Source organism: Atta cephalotes, assembly GCF_000143395.1.
Source record: "Atta cephalotes unplaced genomic scaffold scaffold00037, whole genome shotgun sequence".
Classification (NCBI taxonomy): Eukaryota; Metazoa; Arthropoda; class Insecta; order Hymenoptera; family Formicidae; genus Atta; species Atta cephalotes.
In genome coordinates, this window is record NW_012130101.1 from 516,513 (window position 1) to 522,961 (window position 6,449).

The 6,449-nt window shown below is 33.8% G+C and overlaps 1 pseudogene; it reads left to right on the plus strand.

Annotated features, from left to right (window-relative positions):
* Window positions 1-4,134: 4,134 nt before the first annotated feature.
* LOC105621816 lies at window positions 4,135-6,181 on the plus strand (annotated as a pseudogene).
* Window positions 6,182-6,449: the final 268 nt, after the last annotated feature.

Consider the following 6,449-nt stretch of genomic DNA (forward strand, 5'->3'; position numbering starts at 1 on the left):
TGGGGTATAAAATAAATAAATAATTAAAAACTAATTTTTTTATTGTAGTTGTTTTTATTGTTGTTTTTGTATTGTTCCTAAAGTACTCTTGAAATCATTCAAATTTCATTCCGAAAATTTTTTCATATCACTTATAGTTTCGGCAATATTCGCTTCTAAAAAAAAAACCAATTTTTTGAAAGTTTTCATATTTCACCTCCTAAAACTGTTTTGTTTCTCACGAACAAAAAATAGTTTTGTGTTACGGATGAACTACTTTACCTATATACAAAGTTTCAGAATTTTTTGAATTTTTGAGTTGCCCAGTGTCCCTTGTCAGTTCCGATTTGCTAGTAGGCTTTGTAATAGCAGTTTTGTTAACGCACATACATTAACGTTTGCAAGCTAATTTATTGTCTATTGTACCATTTTTTATGTTCATGTGTATTTCTCTGTTAATACGTAATCTTTTTCATAGAGCAATAAACTAAATTAAATTAAAAAAAAATTTTTTTGATCAACTTTAATGCTTATATTATTATAATATAACTCTCTATCTCTGTCATATTTTCTGTATACATTGCAATAATAATTTTTTACTGATATATAAAATTATAATAATTTTTTTCTGTATCGCATAAGTGATCAACATGATTTTTTTAAAGGTTGAAAATGTGCTTACACGAATTTGCTATAATAGACGACACGTTAGAAGCTCTCGGAACGCCAAAGGAATACCAAAGGAAAATACGAAATTGGATAATTCGAATAATAATCGGATTGATTGTTCTCGTTTTTTGTCAGTTAGCATATCTTAATATTGTTTCTTTTTTGTTTTTAATAATGACATAAATTTCACCTTGTTTCTTTTATTAACGGTTTTTGCATTTCTGAACGATTATCCGTCAAACATCATTATCTTAAGTGCTTTGAATTCTGCAGTTATCCTTGGGTTAGTATTATATCTGGGTATACATTTACTTTGTAAGCTATTTTTACATTATGCGTGAAAATGTTTTCAATATGAAATATATAAAGACGTTTTGGTAACATATAAAAAATAGAAGCCATGTCCATTAATGACTTTGATAATATATGTATGTTTTCTGTATTGTCTGTACAAAACATGTATATACAATATTTATATTGAGTTTTAAAAAATATACTAAATAGCAATTATTTAAAATAAATAATTAATCACTACTTTTTGTTACATATTTATAAGAGATAAGCATCTTTAGAAAACGCTATGAATGAAGAAAATGTTGAGTAATGTAACTGAATAAACATACGGTCAAAATTTCCAACTCTAATGAACTTGATCTTGATATATAACATCAAAAAAAAAATAATAGAAAAAGTATAAACTTTCATCTTAGTGCTCGCATGCAAATATTTGGACAGTTCCGTAGGCGCAATGTATAAAATTGGTTTCTGCTGTGAAATTTTTACGCTCTTCGCAAATGTCCCCCGATTTGGTGCATTAACGTCTATGAAGGGATGAGAATGAACGATGTAACTTCACAGTTTCAAATTGGAATATGACGAAGAGACGTGATGTTTGGAATTCACTGCTATAGATTTTTAGTAATTTTTGCGCGTTTTGGTTAAGAAAATATTAGGTATAAAGTTTTCGCAAAAAGTGATTGGAATTGGAAATTTACACTTTTTGTACAAAAAATGAATGTTAATGTAAAACATACCAGTGATCGGACGTGTATTGTAAGTTCGGATATTAACACAAAGTTAATTTACAATATTTATATTATTATTTAGGGATGCTCCGCATAATGTGTTAAGGGATACAGAATATCGAATATCCATCGTCAAATTCTTTTTGTATATCCAATTATCTGACTGGATAACGGATTTTCCGGATATCCTGCGGGATATCTCGAAAGAGACTTCCAAAAAAAAAAAAATGGCATGATCCTTTAAGTAGTCTTTACGTTTTAGAATCGAGTTTAAAGGCATTCTTTGAGAATTTTTTTAATAAATAAAAATTTAGGTATAGTCAAAAACTAATACAAGTCTAGAAAGTGAGTAGAATATATGTATTAAAAAAATATTATATATTTTTTGTAGTGTTAATTTTCAACACAATAATAAGATGGCGTTGAAATTAGGCCTGCACTACAAATAAAACAATACAGATCATATTGTTGGTCTGATAGCAAAAATAAAGCTTTCTATTTCTTATTATGAATGGACTAATTCTCGCCCGAACTAAAATAATTAATATCATATTTTCAAAATGGCAACAGTTTGAAAAAATAATTCTAATTTTTCTTACATTTTTCTTTTTATTTGACCTTTAAAAAAATAGAATTAACGTAGACTATTAATTCTAATATGGGCGATAATGATATGTTCTCTGAATATAACTGTAAAAATAGAAGTCAGTCGGATTTCACTTTTTTTGGAATCGTGATTGTTGGAAGTGCGCTCTCAATACTGTAGAAGATAATACGCGTGCTACCGGCCGAGCAGCAAGTTGGAAGAAGGTGCCGGAATGGCCGTGTGTGAACGAAAAAAAATAAGATCGGACGGGGCTTCCGCTTATTGTTCCCGCCTTTATAACTCTAATTTTTACTACCGTTATTACTATGGACAATCCGAGCTATTTCTTTTGTGTTTTATAATAAAGTAGCGTGTATAATACAAAGAAGTGTCTTATATTATTGAGAACCTTACGCTCTTGAAATCGCGGTTGCAACATTCTGACGACTGTGACAGTATTGCGATTTCGTTGTAGCAAGCAGAGATCGTAAGAAAGTAATTCGAAGCCATGGTTAAGTAAAGTTAACGCTAAAAATAACACGATCTGTCTTTACAAGAGTATACACTTCCTTTCGGGCTGAGCAGTCGAAGGAATTGCCGGATATAACCTCATTGCAAATCAGTTTCGCGTTGCTACGAGTGAGCTAATCAGAAACCTTGATGATCGAAGCTGGAGAGTCTGAAGAAGCAATCGGAAGAGAGGCACAGCAGATGAGTATGCTACGAAATACCATCAGGCAAAGGTCGGGCTAAGCTGTCAGAGCGGAAGAATGAACTCGAAGCGCTGATATCATTTAAGTTGCATAAGATATCTAAAAGATATCTAGGGCGATCTCGCTGCAACGAACTATTACAACACAGAAAAGTATGCTCATTAAAATTGCCAAAAATCGAATTAAGAAAGTTTGGCGGTGATATCAAAGATTGACTTCCATTTTAGAGTACTTTTAAGAAAATGAAGACGCAGCGTTATTGAGGGAAGATAAATTCCAATATCTAGTGCAGTTTATGGTAAAAAACTTGCGCGTATTTGAAGTAGTGAATAGTTTTCCACTAACGGTAATTATGATAAAGCCATATACAGTCTTGAGTCTCGATTTGGCAAATAAGATTTATTTATTAAGTATTATGTGCGCGAACTTTTAAAGTTAGTCTTAAGTAAGAACAAAAATGTATCTCTCACAATTAATTGTGATAAATTAGAGATGCATATACGAGCACTTGAGACTTTAGTGATGACAGAAATGTGCGCAGCAATATTGTTTTCTTTGGTAGAGTCCTCACTGCCTGAAGAGACACATTACGTACATGGCAACGAACAAGGGCCCAGTTAACTCCTCATTCTGACGCGTCTGTTGTAAATGTTACAACAGATGTTGTAAAAAATTGTCTCATGAGTTTAATGACTTTTCCAGAAAGAGAAGTCGAGAGTGAGGAACATATTCAAATGACAAAGACATGTTTCGAGAGCAATGATTTCCGATAAAGGGCAAAAATAAAAGGAAATCGAAAGATGAACAAGAGATAGCGACAGCGTCACTATCAGTGAAAGAAACAGCGATATATTTTGTGGAGCCAGTCGTGACAATTTGAATTATGAAACGACCAGAAGTCTGGATTTGGAAAAGAGATTTCAAGCTGTAAAAGACAAGTAGGGCTGTTTTAACTGTCTGAAAGTAAGACACAACTATAAAAGAGTACTTGCCGTAACAAAAGCATAATGCTTTTGGTGCGGCAAAGGATTGTTGAACATTGTTTGTTGATGTGTAGAAATCTGACAAACAAGGATGAATCAAAGCAAACGACAAGAAGCCTAATAAATCAGTTTTTCACAAAGGAAACAGTTGTCTTGTGAATGTCTCTTCGAGTGCAAAAATGTTCCTGTCTACACTAAAATTGGACGAGGTGAATCCAAAAGGCTCGGTGAACATTCACGCCATCATATTGGCTCACATAGATCTTATGTTTTGGAAAAATAGTCAGAGAGATTGGATACGAGACTGAAGACGAACAGACGATGGTGCACTTATTGTTTGGAGGAACTAAAATCAAGTCTCAGAGACACAAAATTTGTCGGATCTACAGCAGCAACTTAGATGAAACATATAAATGTGCCTTGTTAGCTTTGCAACAAAATATTATCTGTCAAGACGCCCCGTGTAAGATCGATGGTTCTTGAGTGGATATACTTGAGAAAAAGGATATACATTTGAGCGACACTGATGAACGTCAAGAATCCATTTCATTTTGTTGATTGGAGCTATTGTTGCTGACAAGATATACTAATAAAGTTCTGCAGATAAATTAAAGAGTAATGGCCTAAGAAGTAATGGCTTCAGAAACTAAGTTTGGCAATTCTTAAGTAGGGATATAGATGATAATAGTAGATACTAAGCTGATTATATCAATGTTCACTCAAGAAGCTAATACATCAGACTTATGAAGACTCGATGTTTTGTGCATTGCGAATCCTATCAAAAGTATTACAAAGGAGGCATATCAAGCTGAAATAAAGATCTCTTCAAGAGACAATGAAAATCCACAACGAAGGTCGATACGAAGTTCTTCTATTATGGAAAGAGAATCATTCACCTTTACTAGGTAATCGAGACATAGCCGAGAAAAGACTAAAATCATCGTTACAAAGAAATTACAACACGAAGATTTACTTTACGATTGCCAGACTGTCTCGACTGGCTTGAAGAAGTGATTATTAAAAGAGAACCTACACTTGAAATCGAGAGTTACTATCTTTCAAAAGCCTGTAATCAAAAAAGAAGAAACTACGAAGATACAACTCTTTTCGATGCTTCAGCAAGGAATCCCCTTCGCTTAACCAATGCTTAGAGACTGGACTTAATCTCATAGAGCTCATTCCAGCATTGTTACATCGATTTCGAGAAAGGAAGAGGTAACGCAAAAGCCTTTTTACAAATTCTCCCCGTCGAAAAGATGTAGACGTCATAGAGATATTTTGAGATTCCTGTAGTGGAGCGTTGACAGAGAAATAGAAATTTAACGACATCATTGAGTTGTCTTTGAATTGACAAGCAGTTCATTCCTTTTAGGGGCAACGAGTGAATTGCATATTGCAGAGCCTTAAACTCTACCATTTTGCTATATAAGAAATTAGTTTATGAGAAACTGACAAAATCGTTTTATATCGATGACTGCGTCACTAGTATCGATTCTTATTCTAATTTTGAAATTTAGAAGTCTATTTCCTTTTCATCCAGGCCAAATTTGATTTAAGAGATTTGAGATACACTGGCGGGAATCCTGAGAGTCAGTCGACAGTACTTGGACTTATATGGGACACCAAAAGGGATACTCTAATATTACCGGAATTTCCTGCATCAACGATCACGGAGAAGATGACGAAGAGGATCGCAAGTACAGAAAGTTTACGACCCTCTCGGATTCGTCTGTCCCATACTTTTTTAAAATCAAAATTATTATTGCAAGATCTATGGATTAAAAATATGGATTGGGACACAGAATTAGATTATGTTAAGCAAATTTTTTGAATGAGTTCAATAACTAGGTCTTCTGTGTGTATTGAAGTTTCCATGATGGATTTTTGGAGAGGAAAGAGATCCTGATTCACGATCCTTTGATATTTTTGTCGACGCCAATAAGAACGCATACGCGACAGCAATCCTCGTACGAATTGAGTCAAGCATAGGAGTCAAGATACATCTCATAGAAGTCAAGAATAGTAAAGAAAAGAAGACCATACTTTGCCTTGAGTTACTAGGAGCCTCCATTAGAGTTAGATGATGCAATCCTTCACTAAGGCTATGGATTATCAAGATATCAAAACCTATTTCTGGAGTGACTCGATAATCGTTCTAACATGTATTCGATGGGCAATCTTTGTATGGAATCGTGTTCTAGAAATAAGAATCCTTACGGATGTTGAATCTTGGAGATATGTTTCTGCAGTTATGAACCCAGTGAATTTACTTTCCTGAGGGTGTGCTAAGAAATTCCTTGAACTGAAATGGTGGGAGGGACTGGAATGGTTGAAGTTGCCTCAGCTTCAAGAAGATCCAAAGAGGAAAGAAAAATTGACGAGAACATATTTAACTTAGAGTTACGCAAGATTTTCGGACGATGCAAAAAGAGAAACTCCCCGAAATTACTGCGGAAGAAATCGTTATGCTAAACTCCATAAAACAAGCGGGTGG